This window comes from Phasianus colchicus, chromosome 3, assembly GCF_987193195.1.
Source record: "Phasianus colchicus chromosome 3, bPhaCol1.hap1.1, whole genome shotgun sequence".
In the NCBI taxonomy this organism is placed as follows: Eukaryota; Metazoa; Chordata; class Aves; order Galliformes; family Phasianidae; genus Phasianus; species Phasianus colchicus.
In genome coordinates this window covers 48360736-48380111 of record NC_143438.1, presented here as the reverse complement: position 1 = coordinate 48380111, position 19376 = coordinate 48360736, and the positions used below count along the sequence as shown (strand labels likewise).

Genomic DNA, 19376 nt, shown 5'->3' with positions numbered 1-19376 from the left:
ATGAGAGCTGAGAGCAGCCAGAAGAATGCTCCCTCCCAAGCTTTTCTGGCTCAAGGTCACATCTGCTTTTGAAAATTGAAGCTTTTTTAGTGATGGTTTTTATTTAAGAATTTCTGAGGCATACAACTTTGAATATTTCTCATGGTATTTCTACTACAAGTCCGGCCTAGTCACACAACAAACACAACCATGATCATACCCTCTGTATTCATACCAGCATAAGCCATCTTAACCAAGCAATCACTGAACAAAGAAAATGAACACTATAACCCATTAAGACATCAAGCCATTATGACACTGGGTCCCTAAGTAATAAGGGTATTACTAAATTAATGCTGCAAAACAAAAATAATCTGTGCATTTAGATGTCCTGCTGTTTCATTTTGAAAGATTCCATAACTCAACACAAAAGCTTCCAACAGCTAACATGTTTTAATCTTGATGCCTTTGAAATCCAGGTTACCTCCCACATCTGCTAAAATCATGCCTGCAGACTTAGAGGGAAAAGGAAAAAACAGCAATCTGGCAGCAAAGCCGTCTTCCATCTCCTTAAGAGGCTTGGAAAGGAGAGCTGAGACTCCAAAAAAAACCTGGCAGAAAGCTATGCTTCACAACTTGCTGAAACTGCTGCAGCTAGGACTATGAGAATGCATGTATTGTTCACATTATACTTGTTATTCTGCTTCTAAATACTTCAGCAGTGCTTCTGCATACCTCTGTCTGGGGCACTGAAGTCCTCATGGATGCCTTTGCCCTCTCCCTCTCCCTAAAATTGCACCTCTGTGAGATGGTACCCATCACCCACCTGTTACATCTAACTTCTTACTGTTTTCAGGACCAGAATTTCCCCTCAAAGAGATTAAGATAGGAAGAGTAATGGCAACTTTTGAACAGCTTATCCCTACAAATAAATTTTTGAAAGCATTTTTGACAACACTAGGAAACCCCCACATTCTTAAATGTCACATCCATCATAGTTGGCCTTGGCAGGAAGTTGTTAACCTTTTCTAATGCAGTGAAGGGCATGGTAGCAGTAGAAAAATCAAGATTCAGCTCCTGGTGTTCAAACTCTGAGTTGCACTAAGAACTCGATTCTATGGAAGTGGCTTAAAGAAACTACAAGATGAAGCTTCCTTTACAAAACAGCTATTCTCAAGGTGGACTGAAAGTGCGAGAAGACTATGCCATGTAAGGCTCTAAAGGAAAACAGAATTTGGAGGACTTACTGTCAAGCCACGGGGAGATTAAGTGAGGCAGGAACAGATGCAGTAAAAGCAGATGGCACGATCTCCTGAATAGCAAGACTGAGATGCAGCTGCACACCAAAGAAACAGCAAGCAGAGAACTAGAAGTAGCAAGGTATATAGCAACAGCAGAAAGCCACTGCACTCAGGACTGGTTATGGAGAGCCACAGATCACTGACAGCCAGCAAGACAAGGTCTTGCTGCATTTGATCCTCATCCTGAGACATCAGTTACATTAAGAGGCAACAATAATGCTTCTCACAATCTGAATACCCCTATTTCACCAGTGACTCCAGTGTAGAAGAGGTAGGTGCCCAGATTCCTCATGGCATAGAAACCAGCTACACTAAGATATTGAGAACAGCTTTCACTTATCTAACTAACCTGAACAACTTCACACTGCACGTTCCAGAAAAGTCCTATTACATTTGACAAGATGCATAGATGAGCTTTCATTTTAAAGCTAGTTACATTCAGGAACTACCTTCACTTGCCTCTGAGGGCTCTGTTCAGATCACACCAGCCACCTTGAATAGAGCTTCTGGAGACTAATGACAAGCTGTGATGGAGATGGAGAACTGGGGCACCTTTGTACAGCATTTTATAAAACCAGTCACTCCAATGTTGTTCATGGAACCACTATGACAGATGTCTGGTAATCTCTTAAGTAACAGTATCTTAAGCCTGCCCACACAGTTTTGCTGTTCATAGCACCATCAGTTTGAAAAACTACTTCAGAATAAAATCTCTGAAATCTTACCTGGGGAATATTAAATGAAGGTTTCCATTATAGATCTTGTCATACTGACTTAAGCAGTTCCCTACCTATCCCACTGTTCTGGTGATTTTATGTCACAGCATACAGTTCTTAAAGTCTGTTCTATCAACATTTTATTTAGTACCATATTTGCAATTAAATATATATACACATTGATCAAATGCAAATTAACCAAAGCACTCGACAAACCTGCTGTAAGGTCTTCAGACAGTGCCTGTTTGTTGTTTTTTTAATTAAACTCTGAAGTGCTATGGAAGTTAAAATGCCAGCTCAGTGGGAATTACATGAAATATATTTCAATTAAAATACTCATCTACACAATTCTCAATGGCCTCAGGTCCCAGAAGAATTCCACAGAAGCTGGACATCATAGCGTGCCCACATAAGACAGCACAAACCAGCTGACACAGCTCCAGGAGTCACTCAAAGCAAAAATAATTACATTTTAGAGCCTTTTCTATGAAGAACTCCATACTTCTACTTGAGACTCCCAAGCCAACCATAGCAGAGAAGAAAACGTGGCTGCTACTGCCACGAATAAACAGTTCCAAACTTCTGTCATCTGCAGGTTTCTCCAGCAGACATTCTACAGAGGTTTTGTTGTTGTCTTCTTTGGTTGGTTGGTTTTTTGGTTTGTTCGGGCATTTTAGAAACCTTAATTATTCTATTAAAATATTAGGAGCCTAACGTTACTGGGTAATTCACCACTAGAGCACCTTCAGAACATAACTCCTTATTTTTGGGTAGACTTCACTATCTATTTGCTAGTTCAAATTCATTAGCATGAGCTATATAAACCATGCTCAAATGTTGCAAACGAGCCTGTGGTGACTAAATGAAAATTCATTTTCCGTCACATAATAAGGAGAGAATTGGTATTTTCAGAGTTCTCAGTAAGAGGATGTGTTTACAATATACAAGACAAACTCAGCACATTAATGTGCACGTTAGCATACACAGAGTAAAGCATGAAACCAGATGAGGTTAGGTTGGGGATTAAACAAAAAAAAAAAAGAAGCAAAGCTGACTATATTAGGCAAAAACATTTTTAAGGGACATCATGATAAGACATGATTTGAGGAAAGGCAATGATAATTATTAAAAAGAAAAACATAATCACCATGCCAATTAGTGGTAAAAATTTAGTTTTGTTTTATGATTGCCACTGTATTACATTTCAGAATATCTGAGATATCTTAATCAGTTACTGTTTCTAATGAAGTCTAGTTCGCAGGACTAATTCTCTAGAAGACACTGTCAAAATGTCAAGGCTTATTACCCTTTCATTTGCCAGCCTTCTCAACAGCCTTCACAATTCTGTTTTCGAAGCAAAGGAAAACACATCTTCTGTGCCATGCACAAGAAATGATCATGCAAGTACTGGCAAAATGCAAACAGATCGAAGAGGCTGAGTTCTAAAACCAAAAAGCTGAGGTGTTTTCTACGCTATTTCACCACTGTTTTTACAAGAGAAAAGACGTGATGCCTTAACATCATGTCCAAGCTCCAGGTTTTGTTCACTATATCCTACCTACCTAACTGCCCTCTGTAGTTTCAATTAGACATAGTACTCTTCTTCACTTCCCCTCTTGATCATCGTGCCCCATTGCTAAGCGCTAGTTAACAGCTGCCACATTCACCCAACATTGGCTGCACTTCAGTGGTCATTCAAAGAATGAAACACAAAACATATGGTACAGAACCACACAGGACATAAAAGCACTTTTAAAAACCACTCAAATATGAAAGAAACAGCAGGATACACCCCTCAAAGTAAAATCCTTTCACCCCCTTAAATTTTCCTAAAAACACAGAAAATTATAGAGAAGTTCATCAAATCATGTTTAAGCTGTCACTAATAAGGGTTTCCAGAATATATTTTTGACATTATGCCAAGTCAACCTTTTCACTCAATGAACAGCCCAGCATTTGTAATGTGGTAGGCTTTGCAGTACAGAGATTTTTTCAGACTTCCCCTCAAAACCATTTCATTCCCTATTTCCTACAGCAACTAATTACTTTCCAAACTTTCTTCTTCCTTGTAACTATGAAATACTTGACATATGATTCATTGAACCATCAAATATCAATGCCAATAGGGATGCTTTGGAGAAGACCTTGAACCAACCTGCTTTATTGAATTCTAAACCAACTTTTCACACTGTGATGCCCTCGTGAGATCTTACAAAGCATCACGTATTGAACCAACTTACTAAAAGCTCAGTATTCAGGTTTCCTATTCCCTTTAATCTCACACCGTGGGCTTACAACCTGCTTTTCCAAAACATCATTGCTACTTGTTCTTGTTGCTACATCCCTACAGCCAAACACAACTAAGAAAAAGTACCGGCAAGCACACACAGGGCTTTTATAACTAAACTTCCTCTGTTAAAGATCTCGGGCAAGATTTGTTTCACACAAACAGCTTTATTTTTCTTTGGTATGGCCAACCAGAGGGAAAAGCCAAACCCAGTGAAGCATCCAGTGTTTAACAGCACGGAGAGCTCTGAGCCATCCTCGTCACACACACAGCTACATCCTGAACTGAAACAGGCACCTACTGGCTTCCCTCTCATCCACACAAAGGAAAACGTATGCTTCGTTTATTCCTAAGACGTCAAAAAATAAAGTCCGCTTTATTCTCTAAGGGCCTTTTATTGCAATCTTTAAAAAAAAAAAAAAAAAAAAAAAAAAAAAAAGCTCTTTATAACAAAGCATTGATGACACATGGAGAAACTGAAGTATCACTTCAGGACCAAAAACGTCACTCGGTGGCAAAGTCGCAAGCGTCAAAGGAAGCCAAACGCAGTCATACTTACAATGTCACATCTTCGGGGTGATTAAAGGAGAAATCCTACCCAGAAAAAGGAGCAGGGGGCATTTTATTGGCTCGGTAGGTCAGAAGCATTCTGCACTTTAAACGCATTTGCCCATCGATGATTGTTACACGGCAGCATGCATGCAGCCCTGTGGCCTAACCACACGGCAACCAGCGGACAGAACCCGACGGCTTAAAGAAAGTTTTCACCTTTCAGACCCTTCAGAAAGGAACCAGGGAGCGTTTGGAAGGGCAAAGCCTCACTGCTTTCCAGCCGCTTCCGAGAGCGGGAGGCGCAGCTAATAAATCTGTCAGCTGCTTTCCAGCAGCGATATCTACTTAGGCCGTTTTGTTGTTGTTTTTTTTTTCTCCTCCTGCATTCAGGCCCTCGCAGTTCGGGACTACAGCCCAACTCCGCCGAGCGGTACCGTGCCCTCAGCCCCGCGCCGAGACGCGCCGGCCCGGCCCTCCCCTCCCCCCGCAGCACCCCGCGCCACAGCCGCGCCTCCCGCAGCGGGGGGAGCCCCCTGCCGGCTGCAGCCCGCGCGACAACGCCGCAAGCCGAGCTCCGCGCCCGCCGCCCTCCGCCGGAGCCACCTGCACCCCCCGCCCACCTCCGCCGGCTGCGCCGCACGGCGCTCCCAACGCCGTTCTCCCACGGACGCCGCTCGCGGTCCCCAGCCCGGAGCCCGCCCGGGGCAGCGCATCGGCGGCCGCCGGTGACAGCGACCGCGGAGCGAGCGGCGCCGAATTCCGCACCGCTACCTTTGTGCCCTCCCCGGGAAGCGGCGAGAACGCGAAGGGAGCCCCGAACCGCTGCCTTACCTCGCCGGGCAAGGAGAGCAGGAGTTGAACGCTTTCCTTCCGCCCCTCCCTCACTTTTTTTTTCTTCTTTTTTTTCCCCCCCTCCCTAAAGCCGCCCCCTCGCTGCGAGCAGCGCCACTCGGCAGCCCCACTGCCGCCGTGTCCCTGCGGGTCTCCGTCTCTCTCGCTCTCCACCGGGAAGAGAGGAGGGGAGAGGAGGGAAAGGGAGGGAGGGAGGAGAAGGGGGCGGTCCCGCAGGTGCCGCCCCTCCTGCGCTGCTCTGACAGCGGGGACCGGGGGTCGGCGGAGACTGAGGTTCCTGGCTGTGCTCAGCGCAGAGCAGAGGAGCTGAGGGGAGGCCTGATGGCGGCTGCAGCTCCTCACAGGGAGCGGAGGGGCAGCGCTGAGCTCTGCTCTGTGTGACAGCGACGGGGCCCGAGGGAACGGCATGGAGCTGTGTCAGGGGAGGGCAGCTGGGGGTTAGGGACAGCTGCTGCACCACAGGGCGGTGGGCATGGAACGGGCTGCCAAGGGCTGAGGGCACAGCCCCGAGTGCTGGAGTTCAAGGAGTGTCTGGGACCGTGCTCTCAGACATAGGGCTGGATTTTGGGTGGCCCTGTGTGGAGCCAGGGGTTGGACTTGATGGAGAAGGCAGAAGATGGCACTGGGCAGTGTGCAATTTCCTTTGTGAGAGGCGGTGGCTACCAGGCAGGAGTATGAGCACAGTTTATCATCAGAGGGGTCAGCTCGCATCTCGTTTTGGTGTTGGTTAGAGATCGAGCTAGCTCACAAGTGGTAAGGTAGGAACTGGAAGAGCTGAGTGAGCTGCAAGGGTGCCAGAAGCAGAACAGAAAAGGGCATCGTGAGCGTACTTGTGAGGAGATCAAACTGAACAGGGGCAGGGCAAGGCAGAGAGCTGAGAGTACCTGAGTATATTGAAGGCAATGGACAGAGAACGTTCTGGAACATTTCAAGCTGTAAGAGGTGACAGTCTTTGTGGAGAAACAGTGGGTTTGAACTCCCAGTGTGCATAAAGATGAAGGTCAGATTTAGTTGGAGCATGGGCAGGGGGCTGGAAATGCAGCAGGGCACTCTGAGGGTAAACAGCCATTGAAAATGGCAGAAAAACGATTTCACCTTTTCCTCCTTTTGCCTTTGAGTAAACTACCATGCAAGTCACCACCTCCTCTCTTTTTCATTTTTCCCTTTTCAGAGGGGAAAACCTTTCCTGAACCTTTTTTTTCCCTCAGGACCATAAGCATTAAGAGCTTATGCAGCATCCCACCTTTATGGCACAACAGCTGAAGAAAAAGTAAATGTCACAGTAACAAAAGGAAGTGGTAGTTTTGTTTTTATTTGACAGCAGCTTGTTGACAGTGAGAGGGATAAGGTGTTCAGTACTTTTCTCACATCCTTTTCTTTTGTCTTTACTGGTTGAAATATTAAGTTCCAGTATTATAGCTTATAGCTAATGCTCTCATTACCACAAATGATGAGAATTTTACATCAAAAGGGAGTAGAGAAAAAAACTGTCCCTACTTCTCAGAGAAAGTAGAGATTGCTCAGGGATGGCATGGCACCTCTGCACATTCCAGCAACGGGTTTCTATCTAATAGATTATGTAGATGTCTGTGATTATTCAACAAGGTTAAACTTTTTATTTATTAATCACACTCTCTCTAATAGACGTTAAGGAGGCTTTTTTCACTATTGGTTCTGTTTTGTTTTACCTTGATTTGAGCACTGCTTTTTTACGCTGTGCTAATTTGTGGTTCCTTTCACTGATGAGGAACAGCTGGGGCTGTAGTAATGCATGCGCACATCTGTGTAGGTATGTTGGAGACCAAAGGTTGGGGCAAGTTGGTAGGCAATCTTTGAAACAAACATGCCAGGGAAAAGTCTTCACATGCAACAAATATATGCAAATGTACCTCACTGCTTTGTATGCACCCATGTGAGTATGTACTTCTGTATACATGTTTGTTTGTTTTTTTTCTGCCAGCTTCTTTGGCTACAACCGTAAGCCCCACGGCCTTCTTCCATATGCTCTCATGCTACAGTTCTCAGGAACAGGGTAGCTGTTAAGTAATGGACTGTTCACGTATTTGAATTGCTTAGAGCTATGCTTCAGCTGTGGGTTACTGAAGACGTGCCTCCATTAGCCCAATTTGATTTTTGTGTATTTGCAAAGTTGTTAAAATATGACCTTTCACAACAGATGGCTAAAACTTTAGCCATTGTGGAGTTCAAGAGAATCTGCTAAGTCAGATCAGGCTTTTAGCTCAAGTCCTAAAGCTTTGCAAATTTGCCTGTTCTAAATGGTACACTTAATTTTCTGGAAACTTGGAAGTTGATTGTTGCTAAAGAGTTTAGGCTGCTGTTCTAGCATGTTCACTTGTATGTTGTAGATGTCAACTATGCTTCAAAATATAAAAGAATTGAGCAATATCAGTGTCAGCCCTCCAACCTAATGTTGCCGTGTTACCCTGGACAGATTTAAACAGTAATATAGTCATTACTTTAAAAAGCACAGGAGAAATTTGAAAGCATATCAAGGTGCTTGTAAAATACCTGCTATAGCATACTGTCATTCTAACCTAGATGATTTAGTTATGCCTAAATCAATCCCTACTTAATTTTACTTTAATTTTACTTTGATTTTACTTTACTACTGCATGACTGAGAATCATTTTGGTTGCTTTAATGCAATAATTCTTTTTTATCTGCACTTCTTTTTTTAAAGGAAGAAACGTTCACTGTATGTTTTCTTCTGACTTTCCATTTTGTGTGTTAAAATTTACAGCTTGTAGAGTGGTTTCATCTGTGCCATCTGCATGCCATATTGTACATCAGATGGTGGGATAAAATCTGTAACAAGAACGTTTTGGGATGTTAAAGTCTTTCAGGATTTGAAGTAATGATATTCACAGCACGAATGTGTGGAGCCACTCATATAACTGAAATAGAAGACGCAGAATGCCAAAGCAGCTGCTGAGTGAAAGAGAGACCACACAGTTGGGGAAGCATACAAGCAGCGAGGACAAAAGAACGTTTGAGAGAACAAGAAAGTGCAACTTCAGGCACTGAGAAACTGGAGTCAATCAGTGGGAATTATTGACAAGCAGCCATGCGCCCACACAGAGATTAGAGTCTCGCTTTGGGATGCAATGTCAATTAATACTGATGTAAAGAGTCAATATCAAAAAGGCACCTGGCTTAGCATTTTCTGATCCCTGACTAGGCAACTTTGTCATTTATTGTTGGGTTTTAGACATGTTCACAGTCACAAAGTAGGACGCCATTACCTGTACTAACTTCTGTTACAAAGGACTGCCTAAGAGCTAACTATGACGTTACAGTTTGCATAAGTTTTGATAGGCCCCAATATAACTCCAGATGTTGATAGGTATACTTCAGTCTTGAGTCCTCACAATAGATTTCATTTTCCCCTGACTTTAAATATCTCTTCACTTTCCTTGTGATTTCCGGTTTAAAGAGCAGTAGGAATAAGATCCCCTTAGATGTAGTATGTTTAATACTGTGGCTAGTAGGAATTGCCAGTTCTCCCCTTAGATATGAGTGTAAAATTCTCAATAATTTTCAACAACTTTCAAACTTTTCAATATATTTTATTTTATTTTTAGTGAAAGTAGTCTGTTCATCTTAGATCATCCTCTGAATCAGAGCATGTATTTTATATGTCTCTTGCCTGTTATATTTGCTGATGACTCGACATTTCTAACTCCAGAAGTCAGGTTTCAAGAAATGAAACAAATACAAATAGCAACTCTGCTTTATTTTCTTGATATTCATGAGCTATGAATGTCATACGTACTGGAAGCAATAATTTTTTTCCTAGAAACATTAGTATGAAGGTTTTATTTGATCAAACCTACCAAACTGTTGATATTAAGCTTTATCTGAGAAAGGTGTTTGAATTCCACAGATCTGGTCTTGCAGTTGTTAAAAGCTAATAGCAAACTTTGCTTTGACTACCTTTGTTGGGGTCATAGCAAATCCTACTATCCTGACAGGTAATTCTGCATGAGCCTTCTAAGTAACTTTAATTTTTCTGCATGAATCACAATGGTCTTTTATGATTTAGTATACCTTTGTCTTTTATTATTGTCATGAATTATTCCTTCCCTGGGTGTGATACTGTAAAGTTCTGTTGGGTATGTTTAAAGTCGAGGCATTGATGAAATGGGCACAATCCAGATTAGCTATTCTCTGAAGAATGCTTCTTCTAAATGGACAAAACAGATGTTTAAGATGAAACAGAAGCAATGCTGAAGATGGGGAGCTAGAGTGTATAAAATTAAATGGGTTTACTGCAAAAAAACTCTGCCATTTAGGGCAGAGCTAGGAGCAGAATTCAAGTCTCTTGATGATCAGCCACTGCTTTAATTCCAATGTCATCATATCTAGGATTGAAAAGGGCTTTAAGGAACATCTAGTTTCAGCCCCCTGCCATGAGCAGGAGCACCTTCCACTAGACCAGGGTGCTCAAAGCCCCATTCATCCTGGCCTTGAACATTTCCAAGAATGGAACTCTCCTGGTAGTTTCACAGTAGCACATCACCAGTGGCACACAAAGACTTTTCTATTCCTTCCTGATTTTGATAGGATTTTGTAGAATGAGCACTTTCAGAGATAATCATTTCACAAAAAGAAGAAAGTGGTTACATAAAAGCCCTGAAGCTAATCACTAGAATGTCAGTCTCAGTGGGAATTACAGCCAACTTCTCATTTTTTTCAGAACTTTCTGTAAAATACTTGGTATTGCAATATCAACTCTTGTTTACAGGCTTACAACAGTACTCTTCTAGACACAGTAGGATGCTTTTTCCTTTTCTCAGAAGCATACCCCTAACAGCAAACCATGCCAGCAAAAGGTAAAAGGCATTATCCTGCCTAGATAACTAAGTTATTGTTTGAAAAGGAAGAACATTTTGTACCTGTGCTGTACAAGAGACTCTGTAACTATGCTTCTCTATATTGTTTATAAAATTCAACTTTGTTTCAGACAAGGCAATGTAAAAGGACTTCCCATTTCTTATACTGAGAGAGGTACTGTGCAAAATCAAGTTTTGTGTTAAACTATGTAAGCTCGCATTTGTCAGAGCTGAACCTTTACAGAGTTATGGTTTGGGTTTGTTTTTTTTTGTTTGTTTTTTGGTTTTTTTTAATACATTTTGCTTTTATCATTCATTTTCAGAATTCATGAATATTTCTGATAATTTATTATTTTTTTTTTAGTAATTAAGCTGTGTAGTAAAAAAGATATTCTAGAATGTGGCTGATTGAAATTTAAGTAATTTTCACGTCTTTGAAAACACAGATAGGACACCAGTACTCCTCTACTGCTAAACACATAATCTAATCAAACTCTATTTTACAATCTAGAGTGAAATAATCCTTTTAAATAGGGCTTACTTAAAGAGGAGGTAGTCATATCCAACTTGAAGCCACTTGAAAGTTTAGCTCTCATTTGTCTTTACTTACACAATTAAAGTAACTTGTCAACCCTGGTTTCATCCTGTTCTGAATTGAACACCTTTGGAATTCAGCCCTTCTCCCCCAGTTCTCTTCTTTGGCTTTTAAGGAGCTTGAAGACCACACTGAGCCTGCACACCTCCACAACATCACTATTGGGTGAGTGCAGCCCCTCTCCCTGTAATATCACTGGTTGCATGGTCCAGGTATATAAAACATTCCCACTGTTGTTCTCTGATGCACACAATAGAACCACTCACAGGCTTTCTCTGAAGATCTGTCCCCTGCCTTGCTCATCAGAGGTGAGAAAAGGACTTTCATATTAGCTGTTAAATTCTGACCTCACGAAAGCTTGCTTGTTGTTTTTGTTTTTTTGGGGGTTGGTTAGCTGGTTTGGTTTGTGTCAGTGGTAAATCTTCTTTAAATTCCAAATTTGCAGCATTTGCTGCAGTTTTTATTGGTAAAAGCAGTAAATCTCATCGAAGTAAATGTGTCAGTGCTGGCTTATGCTTGTTGGGATATTTGCTCTGCAGCTATATGCAGAACAGCAGTGAGCTTATTTGCTGTTTTATTTTTGCTGCCTTTAATTAGTTATTTGCTCTTTGTAGGAGCATGAGCTATCAAGAATGTAACACTAAGTGTAGAAAATGGCCCTGAATCCATTGTGGAGCCAAGACGTGGAAACTGGGCATTTTACAAGTAAAAACCTAAAATCCCACAATTATAGTATTCCTGGTGTTAACATTCGTCCTGCATTGTTAGGCATTGTTAGCATTTTAAAAATGGATTGACTTTTTTTTTTGCAGCCTATAATCTGTGGAAGTTTACCTATTCAAGGCATCACATTTTCCTCTTGGCTTGTGACTTCATTTTGTTTTGTTGCCAGCAGGTCAGAAGTGTGTTTGAGCCTTTTGGGTTTTCTGAGATGGAAAATATTTTTAAGATGAGGCGGCGAAGGCTGGACAAGCCCAACCATGCTTGGTTTTGTCACTGCTGTCTTTACACAGACAAAATTCCAGCTTAAAGCAGTTTACAGCAAACTCCCCAGGCCTGTGTAGCTGCCAGAACTAACAGTCTCTCCCCTCCCAGTTTTCCTACTGGGTCCATGCACATCACAGTAGGCTTTATCCTAATGAAAAGCTGAGCTGCTGAGCGGAGCATATAGGCATATAGGTGCTATTGGGAGCAGACCTCTCTCACAGTCTTCTGGAGGCAGATCTCTGAGCCTGCCTACTCCTGTATTTACAAATTCCCCGACTTCCTAAGAGGTTTTACATGTGTGTGAATGCAGACACACCTTGGCTGGGTTGTCTCCAAGCACAGAAAGCCAGGTAGGCATGTGCCGCAGGGCATGGCATGCCTTTCCCATAGCCATAGCTTCCTCCAGAGCTCCAGAAACATGTCTAACAGCCACCACGCCTCTGTGGGGAGCTCCTGGGGTCCTCACATTGAGCTGCCTTAACCTGCACTGTGCAGGTGTGCAGGCGCAGTGGGTTTTAGCTGTTTTGTCTCCCAGCTGGCTCTCATTTTTCAATGAGAAAAAACCACAATGTTAAATGCTGCAGTATCTATATGACTACAGTCCTACTTGCAGAAATAAACCTGTATATGAGTTATCATGTACTGATTGCATGTACTTTTATCTTCCTACTATCCCTGTTCTTCTCCTATGAGTAATTCTTCTGGGACATGAATTTTGTTTATTGCACAAGAAAATTTTTGGTTTGAATTCTGAGTTACATTTTACTTAGGGGTCAGGGAAATTGGTTGTTCTGTAAGTGTTGGTATCATTCACCATCTCTCACTGTATTTCAGCATATATGGTGCTACCAAACATGCAGTCAGTGAGGTAAGTTTGCTAGCCATGCACTGTGCAGATTTTTGATTCCCATCTGTCTTCTATGGGCATCAGTGTAGCACATCCAGTGGAGAGTCCCCACATGCAATTTGCCAGCAATCCAAGATGGGATTCAGATTCAGGTTTGTCAGCAGGGAAGGCTGCTGTACTAACTTGCTCTATCTGTTTATCTGAGTACCTGCAGCAGCCAGAATAACCCTCAGTCCTGGCTCTGGCAGTGTGGGATTCTCATGACTACAACGTGAAGTTTCAGACCCTTTCTTATTTACATATTGGGTAGTTGGGTTTCTTTTACAGGTTTCTTGATACCTCCTGCTGATTAGACAGAGAGCAGATTGCTATTGCCATCTGGAGGGAAGGAAATCTGGCTGTTTGCACTGCTGAGTAGAAATTTGCTAAAAGCAGCTGTAAGGACAAAGAAAATCCTTATGGCTACAAAAACTGTAGTCATTAATGCTGTTGATTATTTCCAACATAAAACTCTAATTAAGAATTATGTTACCAGTTAATCTCCATTCATTTAATTATTATATATTTACTGTGTAGAGCAGCCTATGTTTCAGCAGCTCCAGAGAAAGGGTAGGTCCAGGTTATGCAAAACAAATTCTTGAAAAACACCTCTGGGTTTTCTAGTTTGCTTACAAGAGTTTTTGTTCATCCAAAGTAACAGAAAGCCAGCTGTGTCTCTTTCTATGTCTGCTTGTGACATTTATCAATCTATAAACTTGAAATAAAATATTAAACCAGATAAAGAAGACTTCTGCTTCTACAGAAGGGCTGCTTTCAGATTGGTAATCCCAATCGTCTGTATCTCCTCCTTCCTTTGCTTTTAGTGTTGCCAGATATCTCTGCTCCTGGTGTCTGGGTCCTCTCTACATCTGCTCTGATTGTTAGCACCAGGGACTTGAATGTTATGCAGAAGGAAACTTGAAAATCACAAGACTTTAAGGTATTGATTTCCAAATAAAACTGAGGGTGAGGAGATAAGCACACTTTGAGTGGAAGGTTTCAAGAAGGAAATCCTATTGACAGTGAGAGCTGAAAGTGGATGCTAGAAGTGGCTTATAAAATCCTTCAAGAGATACTACCAGGGAGGGAACCAGAAATTAATGAAATTGGTTTTGCTATGTGTGGATGGACAAGAAATGGAGACGGGTAAACACAGTACTTGTTACTGGTTGAAACAACCTTCTCTGGCTACATCAAATGCTTTGGTCTACTACCTGTTCTTTTCACTGCCAGCTGACTGGGAGCAGTGCTTCCACTCATGCCTTATCTGGTTTTGCTGGAGTGGGGTTGCTGAGCAACAAGTTGGACCAAAAGCAAGCTCAGGCCACCTCCCCGCAAAGAAGCTTGTCCTTCATCACATCATGATTGAGCACTCCCCTTCCTAATGCAAGCACTCACCTGCTGGGGAACAAGAAGGGAAATTCCACCAGGAAGCCAGAGAAGGAGAACTTCAATGCCTCTGGCTGCCTAGGGAGACCAATGATTCCCCATTCTGGGGCACATTTAGAGCTTGGCCCTGGTCTGAGCAGAGGGGCTGGAGCAGGTGCTCTCCCTTTCTTCTTTCAGTAAGCAACTGTGTACTACCTCAGTAAAGAAGATGGGACGGTTTAGGTGCTTTCAGCTTCCCAGCAATGTCAACTCTGCTCTTGTAGCTAACATGAAAAAACTAACAACATGACAACAAAGTGTGAAGATGTGGATGGCTTGCATAGATGTAAACACACAGACACATGCAGAAGCACTGGCTTTACCTGCTCTGTGGGAAAGCAGTCCAACAGCAAAATGTGAGGGTGGAGGGAGGGGTGCTTGAGATTGAAGAAACCCTTGGAAAAAGCACAAATTCTTATTCTTAACAGATTTTGTCTCCAAGATGCTTGTATGGAGCCACTGTAGCAAACCAAGCAAGAAGTCTGAATGACTGGAAGGCAATGTAACAGGCACTGAGTGCTGGTTAGGATGACTATTGTAAAGGACATGATTTCCATCCCAGGGGAAAGATTTGCAGACACTGACTTCATGTGTACTTAGTTCCAGTTATGAACAAAATTCAGGTACACTGAATGGTTCCAGGAAAAAAATCTCTGATACTTCTCAGAAAACAGTCTTTCAGATAAAATAAAAACGCTTTGCTTTCTCAAATTTTATCATGCTAGTCCCTAATTTACACCACTTTCTTGCCCGTAAGTGAAGTCCCTTGGAGCATCAGAAATGCCTTCTCATGTGCTCTGTCTGGGTTTTGTGCAGCAGGACAAAACCAACCTTTCCCCCTGGTCACTCAACATCCTGAGCCCAGGAGAACTAGACCCGGTATTTCAGCATTATGGTGAGGTAAGTACCAAATCCTGAAATTCTCTATTAGCCCAGCTCCTGTGTCCTCTGCCTGCATATCTGAAGATTTCATCATCCTTTAGGTCCCTCTTGCAGTGGGTGTTTCTGTTCAGCTCCTATATCCTTCTTTTCTGAGTCCTTTCCAGAACTTCAGAGGCTAGTTTCCATCTTGCTGCAGTGGCATTCATTCTCTGTTTCTAGATATAGAGCTTCATGTTTACCTGTAATAAACTAATACATCACATGCTTGCTTTCTGTTTAGTGCTGATTACATCAGTGACCTATTTTCATTTCAGTTCCTCTGGTATTCATGTCTGTGGCAATATGATGACTTTGTTTTCTTCTGTATCACAAATTAAAATGGGCAATGGCCAAGATACAACTCCCATGGTGCTCCCCTAGTTAACACCCCTCTGGTCAGTGGCTCATTGTTTCACAGTCAGATTAAAAATTGGGTTAACCAGTTTCTGAACCATCCAGTCAATTAATTTGCTACAACTTCTTGGTCAAATAATTGTGCACAACAAAAGCCTCATGCTTATAGGAGTTTACTATATGAACAGAACTGTCTTTATGAAGTAAGCTCTTACTCCTCAGCATAATCTACTTTCTGTAAATCCACGCCAGTTGGCACAAATAGCCTCTACTTCTTTTTATTTTATGATCTAATAACACAGGTATTGGGCTCTTTTGCACACCTTTCAAAACACTGTTCCAGGGTGCCCTTCTTTCCCAGCCCCTGGAGATCCCTTGGACTTCTGAAAGTGACATTTAGTGGCTCACAGTGTTCTTCAGTAAGCTCTTTGAAACTTCAAGAATACTAATGGTACAAGTTTTCCAATTTTAGGATGCAGCAGCTGTTGTTTAGAGCCTTTTGAGGCATCTGCTTCCTCACCAGCCATGTGGCCAGACATAGCTTGCTTTTTTCAACCATCTCAGTGGATTAAGATGCATGCAGCACACTGCTATTGCTCAGCCCATACATGTGGGTATAAAGCGAGTCTTCCTGAGGCCTCACTGCCTCCATAGCTCACCTGAGAGAGATTCCAGTTGAAGAGGTTCTTAAACAACAAAACTGGATCTGTTTGCTTTGACCAAGCATGAGTCACATTAGTTAGCACTAAATGCCAGCACTACATTCAGTACAGCAGGGCTGCCATTCATCTTTTCCCATCTCTCTTCATCCACAGCTCTTGGAGTGGGATATTGTCAGCCAGTGCCAGCAGTGAGATCTTTGGCAGCCAGGAGGTTGGATTGTCACTGGCTGCCCTTCTTGGCTGGCTCTGTATGGGAGATGCTAAAGTGAGGGTGATTGGGTGCATTCACAAGCAAGCAGCACTGAGTATGTTCTTATCCCACAAAAGATTTCCAGTTCACAAAAGTGCATGATTTTTAAAAAAGACATATAATGGGAATGGAATGGAATGGAATGGAATGGAATGGAATGGAATGGAATGGAATGGAATGGAATGGAATGGAATGGAATGGAATGGAATAGAATAGAATAGAATAGAATAGAATAGAATAGAATAGAATAGAATAGAATAGAATAGAATAGAATAGAATAGAATAGAATAGAATAGAATAGAAGTAGTGTAGTGTAGTTTAAGAACTTTCAAAGATCATCACACTGAACCACCTGAGCAGTTCAAAAAGCTAAAGCACAGTGAGGGCTGACAAAATGCCTTGAACACTGACAGGCATGGGGCATCAACCACCTCTCTAGAAAGCCTGTTCCAGGTTTTGATCCCCCTCAGGGTAAAGAAATGTTCCCCAGTTCCCCAGTAGCCTCCCCTGGAGTTCTCTGCCTTTCTCCTCCTGCCATTGGTTTCCAGGAGCAGAGCTCAGCACCTCCCTCTGCTTCCCCTCCTCTAGGAGCTGTAGAGAGTAGCAAGGTTGCCTCTCAGCCTCTTTTCCAGACTGGACAGCCTGATATCCTTGGCCTTCTCTCACAGGAAATGCCTCCCAGCCCTGCTTTGTTGCCTTTCTCTGGATGCTTTCAATGACATTGTCACCATTTTTAAACTGTGAAGATGAGAACTGCATATAATATCCCAAGTGAGACCACACCATATAGCAGGAGAATCACCTCTTTTGACCAGCTGTCTGTGCTGTGCTTAATGCACCCCACAAGGCATTTTGCCCTCTTGGCTGCTGTCACACTGCTGCTCACACTGAGCTGCTGGCACCAGCAGCCCCAGATCCCTTCCTGCTGAGCTGCTTCTCAGTCTCTCCCCAGTCCAGTGCTGCTCCATCCCAGGCTCAGCACATGGCATTTTCCTTTGCTGAACTTTGTGCCCCTGATGATTGTCCAATGCTGCGATGTATCTTGATGCCTCTGAAAGGCCACTCAGCCCTCCAGGGAGTCAGCAGCACGCCCAGCTTCATGTGTCACCAAACTTGATGGAGTGGAGGACACACTCCACTCTTGCCTCCAGATCACCAGCAACAATTCCTGAAAGGAGATTGTGGTAAGGTGGAGATCGGCCTCTTCTCCCAGGTAACAGAGATAGGACGAGAGGGAATGGCAGTAAGTTGATCTAGGAGAGGTTCAGGTTGGATATTAGGGGAAAGACTGGAGCACCTCCCCTATGAAGACAGGCTGAGGGAGCTGGGCTTGTTCAGCCTGGAGAAATGAAGGCTGCGGGGTGACCTCATTGCAGCATTTCAATACCTAAAGGGAACTGACAGAGGGGAGGAGAATCAACTCTTTGAAAGGGTAGATAACTGCAGGATGAGGGGAAATGGTTTTAAGTTGAGGGAGGGAAGATTTAGGTTAGATTCAGGGGGAAATTCTTTACAGAGAAAGTGGTGAGGTACTGGAACAGGCTGCCCAGAGAGGCTGTGGATGCCCCATCCCTGGAAGTGTTCAAGGCCAGATTGGATGGGGCCCAGGGCAGCCTGGTCTAGCATTAAATGGGGAGGTTGGTGGCCCTGCATGTGGCAGGGGGGTTGGAAATTCATGATCCTTGAGGTCCCTTCCAACCCTGGCCATTCTGTGATTCTGTGATTCTGTGAAATTTCTTATCAGAGCGGGGAGGCAGTGGCACAGGCTGCCCAAGGAGGTGAGGGAGTCACCATTCCTGGAGGTATTAAAGAGTTATGTGGATGTGGCACAGAGGGACGTGGTCAGTGGGCAAGGTGGGGGTTGCCTTCTTTTCATCCACCAACCACGTAACCTAATCGTAGAAGAAAATCACCTAAACACATTATGATGATTTTCATCTCGAAATATTTAATGGCTTTCAAACAGATGCTCACGGCTTCCTAACGACGTCGGTGTCTCCTAAAGAGAAGAAAGGCACGCAGCGCTCCGACGCGCTCAGCTCGAGTGAGCGCTGCTCCACGTCCGGCTCGGCCCCGCACTGCCGCCCAGCGGTGCCTGCCCACGCCGCGCCCACGCCGCTCCGCGCTCCGCCGCCTGATCGGGGCTTCATGCTTTGCACATAGCCGGCCCGCTCTCAAAGAAAGCACGGGGCTGATACGGCGAAGAAGATGAAAGTAAAACACGCTGCGCGGTGGCACTCGGAGGTAAAGTGAGAGGCAGAAAGGAGTGGCTGCAGCACGGAGACTGAAGGGGCTGTGACTTGAATATCCCACTGAAGGATACTGGTGATGAGGCCCAGCCTATGGCAAGGACCGTCGATGCTTCATGGGGAGATCCATTAAAGCTCAAGCACCGACAGTATCAGAACAAGCCACAAGCCCACCTGCACAGAGTTAACATCTCTTCAAACATATTTCAGCTAAAATCACAGAGTCACTAAGGTTGGAAAAGACCTCTAAGATTATCTAGTCCAACCATCACTTCTCACCAAAGCATTTTAGAGGACGTGTCTGTCGGTCTGATAGTGCAAATCCTAAAGCTAAATCTGCTGTGTCTCAAGTCTGCAGGCAATTAAAAAGTATTCAGTTTTTTCTCTATGTGTTTCTCATCTGACCACTGGCCCCGTGCCTTTCGCATTGTATCATGCAAAATAGCCATTGCCCACATTTCAGGAGAAAAGTGTAAAGAATCTCTTGGCAATACTGGAAAATGC

General features: G+C 43.4%; 1 protein-coding gene across 8 annotated transcripts in view; it reads right to left on the bottom strand.

Annotated features, from left to right (window-relative positions):
• GREB1L (GREB1 like retinoic acid receptor coactivator) overlaps positions 1-19376 on the bottom strand; it is a 160442-nt gene that overhangs the window by 119944 nt on the left and 21122 nt on the right. For 5 of the 8 annotated variants that reach the window (XM_090137442.1, XM_090137440.1, XM_090137443.1 and 2 more), the window contains exon 1: positions 5667-6074. The exons of the other annotated variants lie outside the window; for them this stretch is intronic. The gene's annotated coding sequence lies outside the window, so the exon portion shown is untranslated. Of the gene's footprint in view, positions 1-5666; positions 6075-19376 lie in introns of those variants that run through there. 8 annotated transcript variants of the gene reach the window in all.